The following is a 25,262-nucleotide window of genomic DNA, read 5'->3' on the forward strand; positions in this document are numbered from 1 at the left end:
GATCCTAAATGAGATTCACTCGAGGACCTGTGGTCACCATGCGTCCTCTCAGACCATCGTGGCCAAATCATACCGAGCAGGATTCTATTGGCCACGAGCAAACGAAATGGCTAAGGAGATAGTCGAGAAGTGTGAAGGATGCCAGTTTTACTCAAACATGTCTCACAAACCTGCATCGGCTTTGAAGACTATCCCACTCGTTTCGCCATTTGCTCTTTGGGGACTCGACATGGTTGGGCCCTTGAGGACTGGCAGAAGCGGCACCCATCTGCTCGTGGTAGTCGACAAGTTCACTAAGTGGATTGAAGCTAAACCCATCAAGAACCTCGATTCAAGCACATCCATCACTTTCATCAGAGAGCTGATATTCAGATATGGAGTTCCGCACAACATCATCACAGATAATGGGTCGAACTTTGATTCCGATGAATTCAGAGCTTTCTGTGCTTCCCAAGGCACTCGGGTCGACTATGCATCCGTAGCGCATCCGTAGTCGAATGGACAAGAAAAAAGAGCCAATGGTTTGATCTTAGAAGGGCTGAAACCCCGATTGATGCGCGACCGCAAGCATGCAGCAGGCGCTTGGGTGACAGAGCTGCCCTCTGTTTTGTGGGGACTAAGGACGACCCCCAATAGGTCGAATGGTTGGACTCCTTTCTTCATGGTATATGGAGATGAAGCAGTGCTTCCGAGTGACTTGCTCCACAATGCGCCCCGAGTGGAACTCTTCTCAGAATTCGAAGCCGAACAAGCACGTCAAGACGATGTTGACCTTCTCGAAGAGGAAAGAGAGATGGCTTTGATCCGATTGACCATGTTACGCCCCCGATTCAATCGTACACTAATCATACACGCAAACGTGTACGATCAAGATCAAGGACTCATGGGAAGATATCACAACACAACTCTAAAAATAAAATAAGTCATACAAGCATCATAATACAAGCCAGGGGCCTCGAGGGCTCGAATACCAGTGCTCGATCATAGACGAGTCAGTAGAAGCAACAATATCTGAGTACAGACATAAGTAAACAAGTTTGCCTTAAGAAGGCTAGCACAAACTAGGATACAGATCGAAAGAGGCGTAGGCCTCCTGCCTGGAATCCTCCTAAACTGCTCCTGGTCGTCGTCAGCGGCCGACACGTAGTAGTAGGCACCTCCAGTGTAGTAAGAGTCATCGTCGATGGTGGCGTCTAGCTCCTGGGCTCCAGCATCTGGTTGCGACAACTAGGTAGAAGGGAAAGGGGGAAAAGAGGGAGAAAAGCAACCGTGAGTACTCATCCAAAGTACTCGCAAGCAAGGAGCTACACTACATATGCATGGGTACATGTGTAAAGGGCCATATCGGTGGACTGAACTGCAGAATGCCAGAATAAGAGGGGGATAGCTAATCCTGTCGAAGACTACGCTTCTGCCAGCCTCCGTCTTGCAGCATGTAGAAGAGAGTAGATTGAAGTCCTCCAAGTAGCATCGCATAGCATAATCCTACCCGGCGATCCTCCCCTCGTCGCCCTGTGGAAAAGCGATCACCGGGTTGTCTGTGGAACTTTTCTGGGTGTGTTTTATTAAGTATCCGGTTCTAGTTGTCATAAGGTCAAGGTACAACTCCGGGTCGTCCTTTTACCGGGGGACACGTCTATTCGAATAGATAAACTTCCCTGCAGGGGTGCACCGCACAACCCAACACGCTCGATCCCATTTGGCCAGACACACTTTCCTAGGTCATGCCCGGCCTCGGAAGATCAACACGTCGCAGCCCCACCTAGGCACAACAGAGAGGTCAGCACGCCGGTCTAAATCCTATGCGCGCAGGGGTTTGGGCCCATCGCCCATTGCACACCTGCATGTTGCGTACGCGGCCGGTGAGCAGACCTAGCAACCTCCATTACAAAGGAAGTTGCGTTGTGCGGTCCAACCCGGCGCGTGCCGCTCAGTTGCTGACGTCAAGAAGGCTACGGCTGATACCACGACATCGAGTGCCCATAACTATTCCCGCGTAGTTGGTTAGTGCGTATAGGCCAGTGGCCAGACTCAGATCAAATACCAAGATCTCATTAAGCGTGTTATTATGAAGCAACCACGAACGCCGACCAGGGCCAGGCCCACCTCTCGCCTAGGTGGCCTTAACCTGCCCTGTCGCTCCGCCTCAAAGTAACAGTTGGGGGCCGTCGGGAACCCAGGCCCACCTCTACCGGGATGGAGCCACCTATCCTTCCAGCCCCCACATCGGAATCACTTGCGGGTACTCAATGAGCTGACCCGACTTTAGTCATCATCTGTATAGTATGTATGTATAGTACAGTATAAACCCGTGATCACCTCCCGAGTGATCACAGCCCGATAGTATAGCAAAGCAGACTGACAAGAATGTAGGGTCAATGATGATAAACTAGCATCCTATACTAAGCATTTAGGATTGCGGGTAAGGTATCAACGACTGTAGCAACAATGACAAGCTATGCAACAGAATAGGATTAATCGAAACAGTAACATGCTACACTACTCTAATGCAAGCAGTAGAGGGAAGAATAGGCGATATCTGGTGATCACGGGGGGGGGGGGGGGGGGGGGGGCTTGCCTGATTGCTCTGGCAAGAAGGAGGGGTCGTCAACACCGTAGTCGTACCGGGTAGCAGCGGCGTCGGTCTCGATGTCTAGCGAGAGAAGAGGGGGAAGAAACAATGAATACAATGCAAACAGATGCATAATGATGCATGACAAAGCAAAGCATGATGCTAGGCGTGCCCTAACGCCGTATGAGGTGATACCGGTGAAAGAGGGAAACATCCGGGAAAGTATCCCCTGTGTTTCGCGTTTTTGGACAAATGAACCGGAGGGGGAAAGTTGCGTGTTTGCTATGCTAGGGATGCGTGGCGGACGAAGCTGTGTATCCGGATTCGTCTCGTCGTTCTGAGCAACTTTCATGTAGAAAGTATTTTCATCTGAGCTACGATTTATTTTATATGATTTTCTAAAGTTTTAAATCATTTTTAGAATTTACTTAATTATTTTAATTCAGCATTATCCAGAATAGTGCATGCTGATGTCATCATGACACCATCAGTCAACAGGGGGTTTGACTGGGTCAATTTGACGGTGGGTCCCACATGTCATAGGCAGAAGACTAACAATTTGTTAACATTTAATTAGTAGGTTAATTAGAGTTAACTAGTTCAACTAAACATGATTAATTAATTAATTAATTAATTTATTCTAACATTTTTTATCCTCTTTTTTTATTGTTCTGGGGTGGAGCCCCATTGTCATAGGCACAGTGGCTATAGTGGGCCAACGAGCGCTAGGCACTGCGGGCGCCCGACCCAGGAGAGGGCCAACCGGGCGCAGAGGGGAGCCGGCGTCGGGCGCGTGCGGTCGCCGGAGTGGGACGCCAGCAGAAGGGCAGCAACGGGCACGGGCCGACGAGAGGAAGGACAGGGTCGCGAGCGGGTGCGCGTGTGGCAGCAGCGGCTGTAGGCGAAAGGATGCGGCCACGCACGAGCGGGCGAGCGCGAGGCCACACAGGCTGGTCGCTATGGACATGGTCGGCGTAGGGCTGCGGTGCGCACGGTCGCATGGGGCCGACATCAGCAGACATGGCAACAGGTGGGTGTGAGCGGTGATGGTGAAGCGCACGCTGCGGAAGGAGCCGGCCGGAGCGGGGCACGGCTTGGCGGGGACGCCCCGCGGATGTGGGCGGTGAGGCGACGACATCAGCGTGTCCATGCGGCGGCAGGCGCGCACGGGAGGCGTCGGGGCGTGGCCCGGGACGTGCAGGGCGAAGGCCGGTGCGTGAATCGGGCACAGGGAGGGGGAGAGGAAGAGAGGCCGGGGGTTGGCCTCACCTTGGTGCATAGGGAAAATGGCAGCAGGGCGTGGGGAGGACGACGGGGACGACGACGACGTAGGTGAGGCAGTCCATTGTGGTGGCTCTGGGCGGCGACTGACGGCGTTGGGCGGCAGGGATCGCGATGGGGCGCGCGGCGATGCAGACCCTTCCCCCCGATCCCGATCTGGATCGGGGAAGGACGAACGTGGAGTGGGGGTGAATGGTGGGTGCGGGCTAGGGTTCGGTTGCTCGAGGGGATAAGGTGGGACGGGATGGGCCTCCTGGTGGCCTGATGGCTAGCTGGGTCGAGGCCCCGCGAGGGAGGGGGGTTTTCTCTTTTGCTTTAGTTTAGTTATTGTTTTCTATTTTCTATTTTCTTTTATTTCTTCTATTCTATTTTATTAATTTTTTTGTTTTTATGAAATACCCAAGTTGTACCTAAAATATTATTAATACTTATGCCACTACCATAATTAACTTGGCACCTAATACAAAATAGTTTGTAATTGTTTATTATTTTATAATCATTTAACTAATTGTTTTTGCTACTATTTTATTCATTTTTGAGTATTTACACATTTTATACAAGTGTGGTTTCTCCACCTTTATTACTTAGGATTTATTTGTCCCAGCTTGAACATTTTAGTTTTAATGTTTGAAAACTTTTGATGTTTGTCTTTATTTTAAGTTTGAATCTGAATCGGTTTTGAACCATCACGAGATTAACAACAGTATCCGAGGTGACGTGGCATCATTAGCGTGGAGTTACTGTAACTTAATTATCCGGGTGTCACAATTCTCCACCACTACAAGAAATCTCGTCCCGAGATTTAAGAGGGGAACTAGGAGGTAAGGTCTGGTTATGAAATTCTGACGAATCTTCTCGGTCTTGGTTGCTCTTCTCGAAGTAGTCGATCCATTACATTGGTGTCTCCATTTTTTTGCTTCAGGTCATTAAGATGAAGTCAGCATCCTTTCTTCGGGGGTCCCTTCGTACTTACGAATAGGCAACGGGGCAGATCAGCAATGACAGAATGCTATAAGGGTAATAATCTGGGATTAACCCATGAATGAGCATATGAGTACCTCTCGAGTTGAACAATTAAGACACATCGAGAGTAAAGTTCGAAGGTACCATAAGAAGTTTCAAGCGGATAGACAATCGTTCATTGTCGGAAACAGAGTGTGAAAGGGGTTTAGAGCAACGGGAATAAGTATTGTGTTTCATATCAGAATTGATGATCTCTCGGAAGGTACCTCATGAATTACATACAAAGCCACACGCGAGGAACAATCCTGGGAACAAGGAGTGCAAGAAAGTCAGGTTTCGATCCTGTGGAACTGTGGGTTATGGGCCCACCATGTGGGTTAAAAGTAGGAAGGCGATGACGTGTTACACGATCATGTAAGCAAGGCATGTCAGAGGGTAGCCTGCTAGTTATGTCGACAACAACATCGATACCAAGGGCGAGGGACGAAGAGAACCATTTTCCTGCTCGTTGAAACGAGGCGGACCAATAGGTAAAGTTCTCGTCCATCGGTGGTTACCGGAATGTCATCGACAATAGTAACAGGGTCTTACTGACAGAGTTGTACACGGAGGTGTTTGCAGAAGTAGGGAATTATCACTGCTTATATCATATAGATCACAGTAAGGGTTTAATCAAACCAATGGAAAGTGAAAAGTGTCTATCAGATTTAATCAAAACAATGGAAACAAAAATGTGTTTAAGCACATATTTCAGGGGTATATCCTTCCCAAGGAAAAGAAGAGCATGATATCCATGACAGGGTATAATGTAGAAACCCATTTAGGTAAGGGGAGAGGAAGTTAATGACATTACCCAAACAACGGTGTTTGAATAATTGATAAAGGAAATTTAGCAATGGTGCTTCAAATGTTCTTATCGATGATCAGAGTACCACAACATGCTTCGAGATAGCATTGACATGGTCATCAAGTAAGGGTTAGAATTTGGATGCACAAAGGATCCATCAGGAACAACTTATAGAATAAGTCTTATGATTTCCTCATCAAAGAATTGCTAACCTTGCTAGAAAAAAGGAACTATAACAATAGGTCCTACAGCTAGGTGTGCTAGGCATGACATCATCTTACCGGGTCATATAAAAGACCAATGTTATACCTCTTGGAAATATATTCCAATCATTATATCTGATCGAGGTTCAGATTCGATTGGCGTCAGGGTACCTCAGACTTAGGATGCCTGAGAAGAACGTGCAACACAAATTGTCGAGATGACATTGTAAGGTTCTCGGGGAAATGAACTATGGAAGCGAGTTCCAAACAAGAGTTCATCATTAAACCAAGGAGAGGATGAGGAGGTGGCTTAAGGACTCAGCGACAATCCCTTGAGAGTTCCAAAAAGATGGATTTCCACAATCAGGTGATCAGGGAGATAACATTTGTCAAACCAATTGATATAATGATGTATGTTCGAGGAAACATACACAATTAAACATTGGTTGAATGGTGCACCCGAGATATGGGCTTAGGTAGGAATGATGTCAGAATGGTGTTTCAATAACCAATGGTCTAAGAATGAAATATCGACCATTAACTTCAAAGCAATAGGGTTGCTAGAAGTACAGAACCTAAGCAGCACAGTTCACGTGTTGGTATCCCGGTTAGAATCAATACGGGAACCAATAAAGAATGGTGAGGGTGAGAAGTATCACAATACCAAGAACTCTCAAGACGTGGTGAAATTCTCACGACATTCTTGACATAAAAGATGGTAATACTCCAAGGTAAAGAAGAACAAATGCTGGGTAGCAAGGATCTCAAAGTATACACAAAACACGAACACGTTTGTGTTGGAGGGAAGGCAATAAAGTGGCTGATGATAACACAACTCTTCGAGGGCAAGGATGGTATTTCTCTTCATGAATCTGATTGATATCTTGGAGGAGCTGATAAGGTTGATGAAGATCACGACACATTTTTCGAGAGATTTCATGAAGATGTAATGAATCAGCGACGACATCAAGTCAAAGGAACGATGAAGCAAAAGGTTATTGGAACCATGGGTACGACAGAAGCTCGAAATCAAGCTTGTTGTTCAAGACGAAATGATATGATGAGGAAAATTGACATAAGCTTAGCTCATCATTAAAAATTGTGCTCTGGAAAGAAGGACCAGGTAGCACAGTTAAAATTAGCATTATAATGATGTAGCCGACCAGGCTAGGAATGACGTGATGGGGTATTAAAATTCTCAACAATAAAGTACTAGGACTACTGAATCTCAGTGTTGATTTGATTCACAACCTGGTGTTTTCGGTTGACGACAACCCAGAACCCGTGGAGTGACTATGACGAGGAAAGGTATTACTTCATCAGAAATTCATAAGAGGAAGTGCAATGGGTTGATATCCTTGAGATACCAGGGGGTAATACTCGAAGGTAGAGTAGAATAGATGCTTGACAGGTGAAATGAGGTGCAGAAGACAAGTAATTTAACTTGTCTGAGAAACGGGATCAAAGAAGAACAATATGGCCAGAACCACGATTGTAAAAGATCAAATCCCAGATATAAGATGAACTTATACCAAGGGGATAATTAATTTAAGAGAAGCCTTCAAGATCTACATCATGTCCATGGGCATGAACACAAAGTTCAAGGTTGACTCCCACTTCTTCAATGCATAACCTTTCATTCACTACTCTAAAAAATGATCTGAGTGCAAAGACCTACCTGGTGAACTACCAGAGGAGTATGAACCTTGGAAAACTTTCGGGTTCACACAGATTAAGGAAGGCATAGGTTCAACCCATCGGGTCATCTTAGAAACTTATACCACAAGCTTCGGAGTAAAAATCACCAGCTCAAAAGCAGAGCATGGTTGACAAAAGCAGAGGATACAATTTACCAAAGGCATTATATATCAGAGGAAGAACTGATAAGGTTATTGGATATGAAGGACACTGCCGGATAATAACCAAGCAATTGGTCTCGCGGACCACAAGGAATCTAATGTGAGTATCGATACTCAATCAGAAGGAAAAAGAATGCAAAGCCATCAGATTATAGAAACAACCGACTAATTTAAAGCTCAAATGCAAAGGAATTATGAATTCCAAGAGAAGGGATCAGAAGCAATGCTCTGATTAGGGATGGATAAGTTGAGTAGTCTTAGGGGTACAATCGATGGCAATTTGATCGGTCGAGATCCAGCTCATGTTTAAAATGACGTCTGAGCCAGAAAGATAATTTAAAAGGATCAACTGATGATTGCGTGCATTCGCACTCATGTTGAGTCAATAGGATCAAAATGACGGTGTCAAAGGAGACTAATGAATATTGCCAGACATATGGGAAGCATCCAAAATGCAAGCAGACAAGTATTTGCAGAGCAATAGTTGACAATGGATTATCGAAAAAATGGATAGTATTTCAAAGTATCTTGTGGATCACATGATCAACTAGGAATGAACAAATCCTCGATGAGTGTGAGGAATTATCCGTAGATGTATTAAAGCGGAGATGGAGCTACAAGGCAGCAGGCATAATGAATTCACGGGATATTGGAATGTTTCAGGGAATCTTGTAAGAACAAGATCAACTAGGAATAAAAGTAAGAACGACATGTGTATGTATTTATCCATAGGGATATTTTGGTGGTAGGGAATTGCAAAAGCAACAGGCACAAAGTCTCGAGAGAATATCAGAGAGTATCTTCGAAATCTTCTGGTGCAGGCGGCGATCATCTATAATAAGGGGCTCTCCGGGAGGAAGTAGTATCGAGAACCTAGAGTCGGCGTTAGTAAAATCATTTAACCCGAATGGAAGAGAGATCAGAGTCCTAGAGTATAGGTCGAGGAATAAAAGATCCTACTACCACCCAATGGTGACGTGGGCCCGTAAGGCACACAACCATGTTAGTAAAAGTTTTGTAATGTCTAGACTCAACTTCAGCCAAGGAGTGTGGAAGGGGGATTCCTACAGGCAGTCGGCTCTGATACCAACTTGTGGCACCTAATACAAAATAGTTTGTAATTGTTTATTATTTTATAATCATTTAATTAATTGTTTTTGCTACTATTTTATTCATTTTTGAGTATTTACACATTTTATACAAGTGTGGTTTCTCCACCTTTATTACTTAGGATTTATTTGTCCCAGCTTGAACATTTTAGTTTTAATGTTTGAATTTTTTTGATGTTTGTATTTATTTTAAGTTTGAATCTAAATCGGTTTTGAACCACCGCGAGATTAACAACAATATCCGAGGTGACGTGGCATCATTAGCGTGGAGTTACTGTAGCTTAATTATCCGGGCGTCACAATTTATCAGCAAGATCTTCGTCGATTCCATGCGCGAAATGTCAGAGGTCGAGCATTCCAGGAGGGAGATCTTGTGCTCCGAGTGGATCGGCAATGCCCTCACAAGCTAGCCCCTGCCTGGGAAGGCCCTTTCATCGTCACCAAGGTACTTCACAATGATGCGTATCACCTTTACAACGTGACTAAGAGGAAGGACGAGCCACGCGCTTGGAATGCAGATCTGCTCTGTCGTTTTTATACTTAAGAACAGTCGGATAGACGAGATGTAATAAGAAGTACTTTTCAGATTGTTTATCAAAGACATGACTTCCGTAGACGCAAATTGATTGTTTGTCGCATATACTTGTGTTCAAATCCCCCAGTGGGTGGCTTAGCCATGAGCCCGATTCGCCTAAGTTCAAAAACACTCCGAGTGAAGAGCAATCTTCTCATTCGGAGGCTTAGCCGTGAACCCGATTTGCCTAAGTTTCAAAAACACTCCGAGTGAAGAGCGATCCTCTCACTCGGGAGCTTAGCCGCGAACCCGATTCGCCTAAGTTTCAAAAACACTCCGAGTGAAGAGCGATCCTCTCACTCTGGGGCTTAGCTACGATCCCATACTTGCCTAAGTTTCAAGAACTCCGAATGAAGAGCGATCCTCTCACTCGGGGGCTTAGCTGCGATCCCGTACTTGCCTAAGTTTCAAAAACACTCTGAGTGAAGAGCGGTCCTCTCACTCAGGGGCTAAGCTGTGATCCAGTACTCGCCTAAGTTTCAAAAACACTCCGAGTGAAGAGCGATCCTCTCACTCGGGAGCATAGCTACGATCCTGTACTTGCCTAAGTTTCAAAAACACTCCGAGTGAAGAGCGATCCTCTCACTCGGGGGCTTAGCTGCAATCCGTACTCACCTAGGTTTCAAAAACACTCCGAGTGAAGAGTGATCCTCTCACTCGGGGCCTTAGCTGCGATCTCGTACTCGCCTGTGTTTCAAAGACACTCCGAGTGAAGAGCGGTCCTCCCACTTGGGGGCTTAGCTGTGATCCCGTACTCGCCTAAGTTTCAAAACCACTCCGAGTGAAGAGCGATCCTCTCACTCGGGGGCTTAGCTATGATCCCGTACTCGCCTAAGTTTGAAAAACACTCCGAGTGAAGAGCAATCCTCTCACTCGGGGGCTTAGCTGCGATCCTGTACTCGCCTAAGTTTCAAATATACTCCGAGGGAAGAGGGATCCTCTCACTCGAGGGCTTAGCTGCGATCCCGTATTCGCCTAAGTTTTAAAAACACTCCGAGTGAAGAGGGATCCTCTCACTCGGGGGCTTAGCTGTGATCTCATACTCGCCTAAGATTCAAAAACACTCTGAGTGAATAGCGATCCTCTCACTCGGGGGCTTAGCTGCGATCCTGTGCTTGCCTAAGTTAAAAGCACTTCAAGACATGCTCTGAGCTGTGCCACAAGTACAATGTTGGAATGCACTCTGGGCTGCGCCGCAAGTACAACATTAGAATGCACTGTGAGCTGCGCCACAAGTACAACGTCGACTCCAAGTGAGGAGTGATACGTCTCCAACGTATCTATAATTTTTGATTGCTCCATGCTACTTTACCTACTGTTTTAGGCAATATTGGGCTTTATTATCCACTTTTACATTATGTTTGGGACTAACCTATTAACCGAAGGCCTAGCCCAGATTTGTTGTTTTATGCCTATTTTAGTGTTTCGAGGAAAAGGAATATCAAACGGAGTCAAAACAGAATGAAATCAACTGGAGAAGTTATTTTTGGAAGGAAATCCACCCGATGGACTTGGAGTGCATGTCAGGAGATACGGGAGGTGCTCACGAGGGTGGGGGGCGCTCCCACCCCCCTAGGGCGCGCCCCCCGCCTCGTGGGGCCCTCATAGCTCCTCCGACGTACCCCCTGCACCCATATATACCTACGTATCGTAAAACTTCCAGAGCAGAAGATAGATCGGGAGTTCCGTTGCCGCAAGCCTATATAGCCACCAAAAACCTCTCAGGAGCCCGTTCCGGCACCCTGTCGGAGGGGGATCCCATCACTGGTGACCATCTTCATCATCCCGACGCTATCCATGACGAGGAGGAAGTAGTTCACCCTCGGGGCTGAGGGTATGTACTAGTAGCTATGTGTTTGATCTCTCTCTCTCTCTCGTGTTCTCTCTCGTGTTCCATCTATGGCACGATCTTGATGTATCCCGAGCTTTGCTATTGTAGTTGGATCTTATGATGTTTCTCCCCCTCTACTCTCTTGTGATGAATTGAGTTTCCCCTTTGAAGTTATCTTATCGGATTGAGTCTTTTATGAGAACACTTGATGTATGTCTTGCCATGATTATCTGTGGTGACAATGGGATATCATGTGCCACTTGATGTATGTTTTGGTGATCAACTTGTGGGTTTCGTGACATTGGGAACCTATGCATAGGGGTTGGCACACGTTCTTGACTCCCCGGTAGAAACTTTGGGGCACTCTTTGAAGTACTTTTATGTTGGTTGGATGAATCTGAGATTGTGTGATGCATATCGTATAATCATGCCCACGGATACTTGAGGTGACAATGGAGTATCTAGGTGACATTAGGGTTTTGGTTGATTTGTGTCTTAAGGTGTTATTCTAGTACGAACTCTTTTATAGATTGATCCGAAAGAATAACTTTGAGGTGGTTTCATACCCTACCATAATCTCTATGTTTGTTCTCTGCTATTAGTGGCTTTGGAGTGACTCTTTGTTGCATGTTGAGGGATTGTTATATGATCTATCTATGTTATTATTGTTGAGAGAACTTGCACTAGTGAAAGTATGAACCCTAGGCCTTGTTTCCTATCATGCAATACCGTTTACGCTCACGTTTATCACTTGTTACCTTGCTGTTTTTATTATTTCAGATTACAAATACCTTTATCTACCATCCATATTGCACTTGTATCACCATCTCTTCGCCGAACTAGTGCACCTATACAATTTACCATTGTATTGGGTGTGTTGGGGACACAAGAGACTCTTTGTTATTTGGTTGCAGGGTTGTTTGAGAGAGACCATCTTCATCCTACGCCTCCTATGGATTGATAAACCTTAGGTCATCCACTTGAGGGAAATTTGCTACTGTCCTACAAACATGTGCACTTGCAGGCCCAACAACGTCTACAAGAAGAAGGTTGTGTAGTAGACATCAAGCTCTTTTCTGGCGCCTTTGTCGGGGAGGCTAGGTAAAGGGCACTCACTCACACCCCGTCAACTAAGCTCTTTTCTGGCGCCGTTGCCGGGGAGGTGAGTGCTTGAAGGTATATCTTTAGATCTTGCAATCGTATCTTTTTGTTTCTTGTTTTATCACTAGTTTAGTTTATAAAAGAAAACTACAAAAAAATGGAGTTAAGTTTGTCTCATACGCTTCGTCTTTTTAATATCTTTCGTGAGTATGATGGAAAGGAAAATTGTGCTCAATTGCTAGAAGAAGAATGCATTAAAATGCTTGGTACTAAATCTTTGAATGATGAGCATGATTGCAATGTTGTTAGTATGAATTTATTGAATATCCATGATGCTAATGATATGCAAAGCCACAAGCTTGGGGATGCTATGTTTGATGAAGATGATATTTTTAGTATCCCATGTTTTGATATGCAAAGTTGTTATGATGATAGCATGCCTCCTATTTATGATGATTATATTCATAAAAGTGGGTTTGGAAGAGTGTCAACTTTAGGAAGTAGTTATCCCACTATTTTGGAGGATGTTGAATTTTATTGTGATGAATACGAAAGTGGATTTGGAAGAGTGTCAACTTTATTTAGTGATTCCACTATCTTGGGAGAGGTTTCAATCGATTATGATGAGAACGAAGTTGCTACTTATGATGATTATTGTGATGAAACTTATGCTATAAAAATTAGTGATGATTATATTTACAAATCTTGTCATGATTATAATTACCCTTTTTCTGAACATTACTCTTTTAATGTGGAAACAATTTTTAGTGTTCAAGTCTCTTACGATATTCCCATTTCTGAATGAGAAGAATTTTGCTTATGTGGAGAGTAGTAAATTTTCTATGCTTGTAGATCATGAAAAGAATGCTTTAGGTGCTGGTTATATTGTTTCATTTAGTCATAATGCTACTGAAAATTATTATGAGGGAGGAACATATGGTTGTAGGAATTGCAATAATATCAAGTTTCCTCTCTCTGTGCTTCAAGTTTTGAAGCTATGCTTGTTTTACCTTCCTATGCTAGTTGATTCTCGTTCCCATAAGTTGTTTGCTCACAAAATCCCTATGCATAGGAAGTGGGTTAGATTTAAATGTGCTAGTCATATTCTTCATGATGCTCTCTTTATGTTTCAATTCTTATCTTTTATGTGAGCATCATTATCATCATCATGCCTAGCTAGAAAGGCATTAAAGAAAAGCGCTTGTTGGGAGACAACCCAATATTTAGCCTTACTATTTTTGTGTGTCCACATGATTATGCTACTGTAGTAATCATGTTTTATAGCTTTTGTTTCAATAAAGTGCCAAGTAAGACCTTTAGGATAGCTTATGGTGATAGTTGTGTTGATCCTGCTGAAAATCAGAAACTTTTGCATCCAGTAAATTAGTTTTGTTAATTCACAGAAACGAGCTTCTGATCTGATTCTTTTTTATCTTGATTGTTACATGAATTTCTTAGGACTTCCTAATTTGGTAGAATTTTTGTAGTTCCATAAGTATACGTTGGATACTGATTACTACAGACTGTTCTGTTTTTGACAGATTCTGTTTTATATGTGTTGTTTGCTTATTTTGATGAATCTATGAGTAGTATCGAAGGGTATGAGCCATAGATAAGTTGGAGTATAGTATATATTACACCAATATGAATTTAGAATGAGTTCATTACAGTACCTAAGTGGTGGTTTTATTTTCTTATACTAACAGGGCTTACGAGTTTTCTGTTGAGTTTTGTGTTGTGGAGTTTTCAAGTTTTGGGTAAGGATTTGATGGACTATGGAATAAGGAGTGGCAAGAGCCTAAGCTTGGGGATTACCAAGTCACCCCAAGATAATACTCAAGGACAACCAAGAGCCTAAGCTTGGGGATGCCCCGGATGGCATCCCCTCTTTCATCTTCGTCCATCGGTAACTTTACTTGGAGCTATATTTTTATTCACCACATGATATGTGTTTTGCTTGTAGCGTCATTTTCTTTTGTTAGTATTTGCTTGTTGTTATTTAGACTAACGTTTTTCATCTTTAGTTTCAATAAAGAAGTCAAGGATAGCCTTTGCCATGCTTATTTTGCTAGTATACATGTTGCTGTTTGAAAAACAAAGTTTACCGCTGTTGCCAAAATTCCCTAGAAAAGTCAGAGCATGATATAATGTTGAAACTTTTTTCATAATGAGCTCTGATAAATTTACTGCAGTGGGAATTTTAGTTCATAATTTTTGGAGTTAGGGAAGTATTGAGACTTGATACATCTCCAACGTATCTATAATTTTTGATTGCTCCATGCTACTTTATCTACTGTTTTGGACTATATTGGGCTTTATTTTCCACTTTTATATTATTTTTGGGACTAACCTATTAACCGGAGGCCCAGCCCAGAATTGTTATTTTTTGCCTATTTTAGTGTTTCGAAGAAACGGAATATCAAACGGAGTCCAAACGGAATGAAACCTTCGGGAACGTGGTTTTCCAACCGAACGTGATCCAGGAGACTTGAACCCTACTCCAAGAAGTGCCAGAGGCGGTCACGAGGGTGGAGGGCGCCCCCCTGGGCGCGCCCCCTACCCCTGACGCTCCACCATCATACTCCTTCCTCCTATATATACCTACGTATCCCTGCATGATCAGAACATGAGCCAAAAACCTAATTCCACCGCCGCAACCTTCTGTATCCACGAGATCCCATCTTGGGGCCTGTTCCAGAGCTCCGCCGGAGGGGGCATCCACCATGGAGGGCTTCTACATCAACACCATAGCCCCTCCGATGAAGTGTGAGTAGTTTACTTCAGACCTTCGGGTCCATAGCTAGTAGCTAGATGGCTTCTTCTCTCTTTTTGGATCTCAATACAATGTTCTCCCCCTCTCTCGTGGAGATCTATTCGATGTAATCTTCTTTTTGCGGTGTGTTTGTTGAGGCCGATGAATTGTGGGTTTATGATCCAGTATTATCTATGGAAAATATTGATTCTTCTCTGAATTCTTTTATGTATGATTGAGTTATTTTTGCAAGTCTCTTCGAATTATCCTTTTTGGTTTGGCCAACTAGATTGGTAGTTCTTGCAGTGGGAAAAGTGCTTAGCTTTGGGTTCAATCTTGAGGTGTCCTTACCCAGTGACAGAAAGGGTTGCAAGGCACGTATTGTATTGTTGCCATCGAGGATAACAAGATGAGGTTTTTATCATATTGCATGAATTTATCCCTCTACATCATGTCATCTTGCTTAAGGCGTTACTCTGTTTTTAACTTAATACTCTAGATGCATGCTGGATAGCGGTCGTTGAGTGGAGTAATAGTAGTAGATGCAGAATCGTTTCGATCTACTTGTTTTGGACGTGATGCCTATATACATGATCATTGCCTAGATATACTCATAACTATGCTCAATTCTGTCAATTGCTCAACAGTAATTTGTTCACCCACCGTAGAATACTTATGCTCTTGAGAGAAGCCACTAGTGAAACCTGTGGCCCCCAGGTCTATTCTCATCAAATCAATCTCTATCACTTTATTTACTTTCTTTGTTTTTACTTTTCCTTTTCCGTTTTACTTTGCATCTATCTATCAAAAATACCAAAAATATTTTCTTTATCAGATCTCACTCTCATAAGTGACCGTGAAGGGATTGACAACCCCTAAGCGTTGGTTGCGAGTTGCTATCGTTTTGTGTAGGTACGAGGGACTTGTGCGTGGTCTCCTACTGGATTGATACCTTGGTTCTCAAAAACCGAGGGAAATACTTATGCTACTTTGCTGCATCATCCTCTCCTTTTCGGGGAAATCCAACGCAGTGCTCAAGAGGTAGCAAGAAGAATTTCTGGCGCCATTGCCGGGGAGGCTCACGCAAGCAAGTCAACAATACCAAGTACTCATCGCAATCCCTATCTCTCGCATTACATTATTTGCCATTTGCCTCTCGTTTTCCTCTCCCCCACTTCATCCTTGCCGTTTTATTCGCCCTCTCTTTCCTAATCACCTCCTCTCTTTCCCGTTTGCCTTTTTCCCGTTGCCTTTCTGCTTGCTTGTGTGTTGGATTACTTGTTGCCATGGCGCAAGATAATACCTAATTGTGTGATTTCTCGAATACCAATAATAATGATTTCCTTAGTACTCCGATTGCTCCTCTTAATAATGATGAGTCTTGTGAAATCAATACCGCTTTGTTGAATCTTGTTATGAAAGATCAATTTGTCGGCCTTCCTAGTGAAGATGCCGCTACTCATCTAAACAATTTTGTTGATTTGTGTGATATGCAAAAGAAGAAAGATATGGATAACAATATTTTCAAATTGAAATTATTTCCGTTTTTACTTAGAGATCGTGCTAAAGTTTGGTTTTCATCTTTGCCTAAAAATAGTATTGATTCTTGGAACAAGTGCAAAGATGCTTTTATCTCTAAGTATTTTCCTCCCGCTAAGATTATCAATCTTAGGAACGACATCATGAATTTCAAACAACTTGATCATGAGCATGTTGCCCAATCTTGGGAAAGAATGAAATTAATGCTTCGCAATTGCCCTACTCATGGTTTGAATTTATGGATGATCATACAAATTTTTTATGCCGGATTAAATTTTGCTTCTAGAAATCTTTTAGATTCGGTCGCGGGAGGCACTTTTATGGAAATTACGTTAGGGGATGCTACCAAATTGCTTGATAATATTATGGCTAATTATTCTCAATGGCACACCGAAAGATCTTCTAGTAAAAAGTGCATGCTATAGAAGAAATCAATGTTTTGAGTGAAAAGATGGATGAACTTATGAAGATGTTTTCTCCTAAAAATACTCCTCTTGATCCCAATGATATGCCTTTATCTACTTTGCTTGAGAATAACAATGAATCTATGGATGTAAATTTTGTTGGTAGGAATAGTTTTGGAAACAACGCTTATAGAGGGAATTTTAATCCTAGGCCTTATCCTAGTAATCCTTCTAATAATTATGGAATTTCCTACAACTACTCTTATGGAAATTTTAATAAGATGCCCTCTGAATTTGAGAGTAGTGTTAAAGAGTTTATGAATTCACAAAATAATTTTAATACTTTGCTTGAAGAGAAATTGCTTAAAGTTGATGATTTGGCTAGGAACATTGATAGAATTCCTCTTGAAATTGATTCTTTAAAGCTTAGATCTATTCCTCCTAAGCATGATATCAATGAGTCTCTCAAAGCCATGAGAATTTCCATTGATGAGTGCAAAGAAAGAACCGCTAGGATGCGTGCTTCCAAAGATACCTTTATTAAAGCGTGTTCTTCCAATTCCTATGAAAATCAAGATGAAGATCTAAAAGTTATTGATGTGTCCCCCATTAAATCTTTGTTTTGCAATATGAATCTTGATGAAACTGAATATGATCTTCCTTTACCTAGAAGGCGTTCTAAGAATTCGGAGTTTCTAGATCTTGATGATGAAATTGATGAAAGTGGGATTGAAATAAATAAAAACCGTGATGTTGCTAAACCCACTATTTTTGATCTCAAGGAATTTAATTACGAAAATTGCTCTTTGATTGGTTGTATTTCCTTATTGCAATCCGTGCTAGATTCTCCTCATGCTTATAGTCAAAATAAGGCCTTTACCGAACACATTGTTGATGCCTTGATGCAATCTTATGAAGAAAAACTTGAGTTGAAAGTTTCTATCCCTAGAAAACTCTATGATGAGTGGGAACCTACTATAAAAATTAAAATTAAAGATTATGAGTTTCATGCTTTGTGTGATTTGGGTGCTAGTGTCTCTACTATTCCCAAAGCTTTATGTGATTTGCTAGATTTCCGTGATTTTGATGATTGCTCTCTAAACTTGCATCTTGCGGATTCCACTATTAAAAAGCCTATGGGAAGAATTAATGATGTTCTTATTGTTGCAAATTGGAATTATGTGCTCGTAGATTTTATCGTTCTTGATATAGATCGCAATCCTTCATGTCCTATTATTCTTGGTAGACCTTTCCTTAGAACGATTGGTGCAATTATTGATATGAAGGAAGGGAATATTAGATTCCAATTTCCCTTAAAAAAGGGTATGGAACACTTACCTAGAAAGAAAATAAAATTACTATATGAATCTATCATGAGAGCCACTTATGGATTGCCTACCAAAGATGGCAATACCTAGATCTATCCTTGCTTTTATGCCTAGCTAGGGGCATTAAACGATAGCGCTTGTTGGGAGGCAACCCAATTTTATTTTGTGTTTTTTTGTTTTTGCTTCTGTTTAGGAATAAATAATCCATCTACCTTCTGTTTGGATGTCGTTTTATGTTTTAGTTAGTGTTTGTGCCAAGTAGAACCTATAGGATAACCTACGATGATAGTTGATTTGATTCTGCTGAAAAACAGAAACTTTGCGATCACGAATTTAGTTATGATAAATCACATAAACGTGATTTTGCGTTGATTATTTTTGATGCTGTTCAATAAACAAATTTTCCAGGACTTCCTATTTTGGTAGAATTTTTAGAGTTCCAGAAGTTTGCGTTAGTTACAGATTGCTACAGACTATTCTGTTTTTGACAGATTCTGTTTTACGTGTGTTGTTTGCTTATTTTGATGAATCTATGGCTAGTAAAATAGTTTATAATCCATAGAGAAGTTGGAATACAGTAGGTTTAACACCAATATAAATAAAGAATGAGTTCATTACAGTACCTTGAAGTAGTCTTTTGTTTTCTTTCTCTAACGGAGCTCACAAGATTTCTGTTGAGTTTTGTGTTGTGAAGTTTTCAAGTTTTGGGTGAATTCTTTTGATGGATTACGGAACAAGGAGTGGCAAGAGCCTAAGCTTGGGGATGCACATGGCACCCCCAAGATAATCCAAGGACACCAAAAAGTCAAAGCTTGGGGATGCCCCGGAAGGCATCCCCTCTTTCGTCCACTTCCATCGGTAATTTACTTGGAGCTATATTTTTATTCACCAACATGATATGTGTTTTGCTTGGAGCGTCTTGTATTATTTGCGTCTTTCGTTGTTAGTTTACCATAATCATCCTTGATGTACACACCTTTTGATAGAGCCATATATGAATTGGAATTTGTTAGAATACTCTATGTGCTTCACTTATATCTTTTGAGCTTGATAGTTTTGCTCCTAGTGCTTCACTTATATCTTTTGAGCGTGATAATTTTTTCTCTAGTGCTTCACTTATATCTTTTAGAGCACGGTGGTGGATTTTTTTTAATTAAAGAAACTATTGATATCTCATGCTTCACTTAGATTATTTTGAGATTCATTAATAGCATGGTAATTCGCGTAATGTTAATATACTTAGTGTTCAAGACATGTGAAACTTTCTTTTGAGTAAATTGAATACTAAGATAAGTTTGATGCTTGATAATTGTTTTGAGATATGGAGGTAATAATATCAAAGTCGTGCTAGTTGATAATTGTGAATTTGAGAAATACTTGTGTTGAAGTTTGCAAGTCCCGTAGCATGCACGTATGGGTAAAGTTGTGTAACAAATTTGAAACATGAAGTGTACCTGGCTTGTGCATCCTTATGAGTGGCGGTCGGGGACGAGCGATGGTCTTTTCCTACCAATCTATCCCCCTAGGAGCATGCGCGTAGTACTTGAATTTTTTGATGGCTTCTAAAATTTTGCAATAAGTATATGAGTTCTTTTGACTAATGTTGAGTCCATGGATTATACGCACTCTCACCTTTCCGCCTTTGCTAGCCTCTTGGGTACCGTGCATTGCCCTTTCTCACCTTGAGAGTTGGTGCAAACTTTTCTGGTGCATCCAAACCCCGTGATACGATTCGCTCTATCACACATAAACCTCCTTATATCTTCCTCAAAACAGCCACCATACCTACCTATCATGGCATTTCCATAGCCATTCCGAGATATATTGCCATGCAACTTCCACCATCATCATCATGACATACATTACTTTTGTCATATTGCCATTGCATGATCATGTAGTTGACATCGTATTTGTGGCAAAGCCACCATGCATTATTTTCCATACGTGTCACTCTTGATTCATTGCACCATCCCGGTACACAGCCGGAGGCATTCATATAGAGTCATACTTTGTTCTAAGTATCGAGTTGTAATTGTTGAGTTGTAAGAAAAATAAAAGTGTGATGATCATCATTATCAGAGTATTGTGCCAAGTGAGGAAAGGATGATGGAGACTATGATTCCCCCATAAGTCGGGATGAGACTCCGGACAAAAAAAATAGAGGCCATAAATAAAAGAGAAAGGCCCAAACAAATAAAAAAATGAGAGAAAAAGAGAGAAGGGACAATGCTACTATCCTTTTACCACACTTGTGCTTCAAAGTAGCACCTTGTTCTTCATGTAGTGAGTCTCATATATTGTGCTTCAAAGTAGCACCAAGATCTTCATGGTAGTGAGTCTCATAAGTTGTCTTTTTATACTAGTGGGAATTTTTCATCATAGAACTTGGCTTGTATATTCCAATGATGGGCTTCCTCAAAATGCCCTAGGTCTTCGTGAGCAAGCGAGTTGGATGCACACCTACTAGTTTTCTTTTGTTGAGCATTCATAGCTCTAGTGCATCCGTTGCATGGCAATCCCGACTCCTCATGTTGACATCAATTGATGGGCATCTCCATAGCCTGTTGATTAGCCTCGTCAATGTGAGACTTTCTCCTTTTTTGTCTTCTCCACACAATCCCCATCATCACATTCTATTCCACCCATAGTGCTATATCCATGGCTCACGCTCATGTATTGCGTGAAAGTTGAATTTTTTTGAGATTATTTGAGTATGAAACAATTGCTTAGCTTGTCATCGGGGGTATAGAAGTTGGGAACATCTTTGTGTGACGAAAATGAAGCATAGCCTCACCATATGATTTTGTAGGGATGAACTTTCTTTTGCCATGTTATTTTGAGAAGACATGATTGCTTTGATTAGTATGCTTGAAGTATTATTTTTTTTGTGTCAATATGAACTTTTGTCTTGAATCTTTCGGATCTGAATATTCCTATCACAATTAATAAGATTTATATTGAAATTATTCCAAAGTATCACTCCGCATCAAAAATTCTTTTTTATCATTTACCTACTCGAGGACGTGCAGGAATTAAGCTTGGGGATGCCTGATACGTCTCCAACATATCTATAATTTTTTATTGCTCCATGCTACTTTATCTACTGTTTTGGACTATATTGGGCTTTATTTTCCACTTTTATATTATTTTTGGGACTAACCTATTAACCGGAGGCCCAGCCCAGAATTGTTGTTTTTTTGCCTATTTCAATGTTTCGAAGAAACGGAATATCAAACGGAGTCCAAACGGAATGAAACCTTCGGGAACGTGATTTTCCAACCGAACGTGATCCAAGAGACTTAGACCCTTCTTCAAGAAGTGCCAGAGGCGGTCACGAGGGTGGAGGGCGCCCCCCTGGGCGCGCCCCCCTACCTCGTGGGCCCTCTGATGCTCCACCGACGTACTCCTATCTCCTATATATACCTACATATCCCCGCATGATCAGAACAAGAGCCAAAAACCTAATTCCACCGCTGCAACCTTCTGTATCCACGAGATCCCATCTTGGGGCCTGTTTCGGAGCTCCACCGGAGGGGGCATCCACCACGGAGGGCTTCTACATCAACACCATAGCCCCTCCGATGAAGTGTGAGTAGTTTACTTCAGACCTTCGGGTCCATAGCTAGTAGCTGGATGGCTTCTTCTCTCTTTTTGGATCTCAATACAATGTTCTCCCCCTCTCTCGTGGAGATCTATTCGATGTAATCTTCTTTTTGCGGTGTGTTTGTTGAGACCGATGAATTGTGGGTTTATGATCCAGTATTATCTATGGAAAATATTTGATTCTTCTCTGAATTCTTTTATGTATGATTGAGTTATCTTTGCAAGTCTCTTCGAATTATCCTTTTTGGTTTGGCCAACTAGATTGGTAGTTCTTGCAATGGGAGAAGTGCTTAGCTTTGGGTTCAATCTTGCAGTGTCCTTACCCAGTGATAGAAAGGGTTGCAAGGCACGTATTGTATTGTTGCCATCGAGGATAACAAGATTGGGTTTTTATAATATTGCATGAATTTATCCCTCTACATCATGTCATCTTGCTTAAGGCGTTACTCTGTTTTTAACTTAATACTCTAGATGCATGCTGGATAGCGGTCGATGAGTGGAGTTATAGTAGTAGATGCAGAATCGTTTCGATCTACTTGTTTAGGACGTGATGCATATATACATGATCATTGCCTAGATATACTCATAACTATGCTCAATTCTGTCAATTGCTCAACAGTAATTTGTTCACCCACCATAGAATACTTATGCTCTTGAGAGAAGCCACTAGTGAAACCTATGGCCCCCGGGTCTATTCTCATCAAATCAATCTCTATCACTTTATTTACTTTCTTTGTTTTTACTTTTCCTTTTACTTTTTACTTTGCATCTATCTATCAAAAATACCAAAAATATTATCTCTATCAGATCTCACTCTCGTAAGTGACCGTGAAGGGATTGACAACCCCTAAGCGTTGGTTGCGAGTTGCTATCATTTTGTGTAGGTACGAGGGACTTGTGCATGGTATCCTACTGGATTGTTGATACCTTGGTTCTCAAAAACTGAGGGAAATACTTACGCTACTTTGCTGCATCATCCTCTCCTCTTCGGGGAAATCCAACGGAGTGCTCAAGAGGTAGCAATACTCTTGCATTCTTTGCAGACTGTATTGTTTTGGCAGATTGCTATTATGTTTGCATTGTTTGCATATGTTTGCTTGTTTAATGATTCTATTTGAAGGTAGGAGTATTAAATATGCAGAGGCATTTAGTATGCAATGTTGAATAATAATGTTAGTGATTTGCTATAGTAGAAAATGATAAGGTTTTGCATTGGTTTATACTAACCTATCTCACGAGTTCTTGTTGAGTTTGCTGTGGATGAAGCTTTTGATAAAAAGAGAAACCATGATATGAGAGGAATTAAGAAGACACAAAAGTTCAAGCTTGGGGATGCCCAAGGCACCCCAAGATAATGTTTCAAGAAGTCTCAAGCATCTAAGCTTGGGGATGCCCCGGTAGGCATCCCACCTTTCTTCTTCAACAACTATCGGTTAGTATCGGTTGAGCCTAAGTTTTTGCTTCTTCACATGAGTTATGCTATCCTTGCAATGTATTTTTCTTTAGCTTTGCTTGCTGTTTGAATAAAGTATCAAGATCTGAAATTATTAATTGGGAGAGTCTTCACATAGTTGCACAATTATTCGACTACTCATTGATCTTTACTTATATCTTTCGGAGTAGTTTGTCATTTGCTCTAGTGCATCACTTATATCTTTTAGAGCATGGTGGTAGTTTTATTTTTAACAAATAGATGAACTCTCATGCTTCACTTATATTATTTTGAGAGTCTTAAATAGCATGGTAATTTGCTTAAAATCCTAATATGCTAAGCATAAAAGATTTGTAAGAATTCTTATGAGTGTGTTGAATACTAAGAAAAGTTTGATGCTTGATAATTGTTTTGAGATATGGAGGTAGTGATATTAAAGTCATGCTAGTTGGGTGATTATGAATTTAAAGAATGCTTGCATTGAAGTTAGCAAGTCCTGTAGCATGCACGTATGGTTAAAGTTGTGTAACAAATTTGAAACATGAAGTGTACCTGGCTTGTGCATCCTTATGAGTGGCGGTCGGGGACGAGCGATGGTCTTTTCCTACCAATATATCCCCCTAGGAGTATGCGCGTAGTACTTGATTTTTGATGACTTCTAAATTTTTGCAATAAGTATATGAGTTCTTTTGACTAATGTTGAGTCCATGGATTATACGCACTTTTACCTTTCCGCCTTTGCTAGCCTCTTCGGTATCGTGCATTGCCCTTTCTCACCTTGAGAGTTGGTGCAAACTTCGCCGGTGCATCCAAACCCCGTGATACGATACGCTCTATCACACATAAACCTCCTTATATCTTCCTCAAAACAGCCACCATACCTACCTATCATGGCATTTCCATAGCCATTCCGAGATATATTGCCATGCAACTTCCATCATCATGACATACATTACTTTTGTCATATTGCCATTGCATAATCATGTAGTTGACATCGTATTTGTGACAAAGCCACCATGCACTATTTTTCATACATGTCACTCTTGATTCATTGCACCATCCCGGTACACCGCCGGAGGCATTCACATAGAGTCATATCTTGTTCTAGTTTCGAGTTGTAATTCATATGTTGTAATCAATAGAAGTGTGATGATCATCATTATTAGAGCATTGCCTAAAAAAGAAAGAAAGGACAAAAAAAAGAAAGGCCCAAAAAAATAAAAAAAAGAAAGAAAATAAATAAAAAGGGCAATGCTACTATCTCTTTTTCCACACTTGTGCTTCAAAGTAGCACCTTGTTCTCATGTAGTGAGTCTCATATATTGTGCTTCAAAGTAGCACCTTGTTCTTCATGTAGTGAGTCTCATAAGTTTTCTTTTTATACTAGTTGGAAATTTTTCATTATAGAACTTGGCTTGTATATTCCTACGATGGGCTTCCTCAAATTCCCTAGGTCTTCATGAGCAAGCGAGTTGGATGCACACCCACTAGTTTTCTTTTGTTGAGCATTCATAGCTCTAGTGCATCCGTTGCATGGCAATCCCTACGCCTCATGTTGACATCGATTGATGGGCATCTCCATAGCCCGTTGATTATCCTCGTCAATGTGAGACTTTCTCCTTTTTTGTCTTCTCCACACAATCCCCATCATCATATTCTATTCCACCCATAGTGCTATATCCATGGCTCACGCCCATGTATTGCGTGAAGGTAGAAAAAGTTTGAGATTATTAAAGTATGAAACAATTGCTTGGCTTGTCATCGGGGGTATAGAAGTTGGGAACATCTTTGTGTGACGAAAATGAAGCATAGCCTAACTATATGATTTTGTAGGGATGAACTTTCTTTTGCCATGTTATTTTGA

Source organism: Triticum aestivum, chromosome 6B (genome assembly GCF_018294505.1).
Source record: "Triticum aestivum cultivar Chinese Spring chromosome 6B, IWGSC CS RefSeq v2.1, whole genome shotgun sequence".
Classification (NCBI taxonomy): domain Eukaryota; kingdom Viridiplantae; phylum Streptophyta; class Magnoliopsida; order Poales; family Poaceae; genus Triticum; species Triticum aestivum.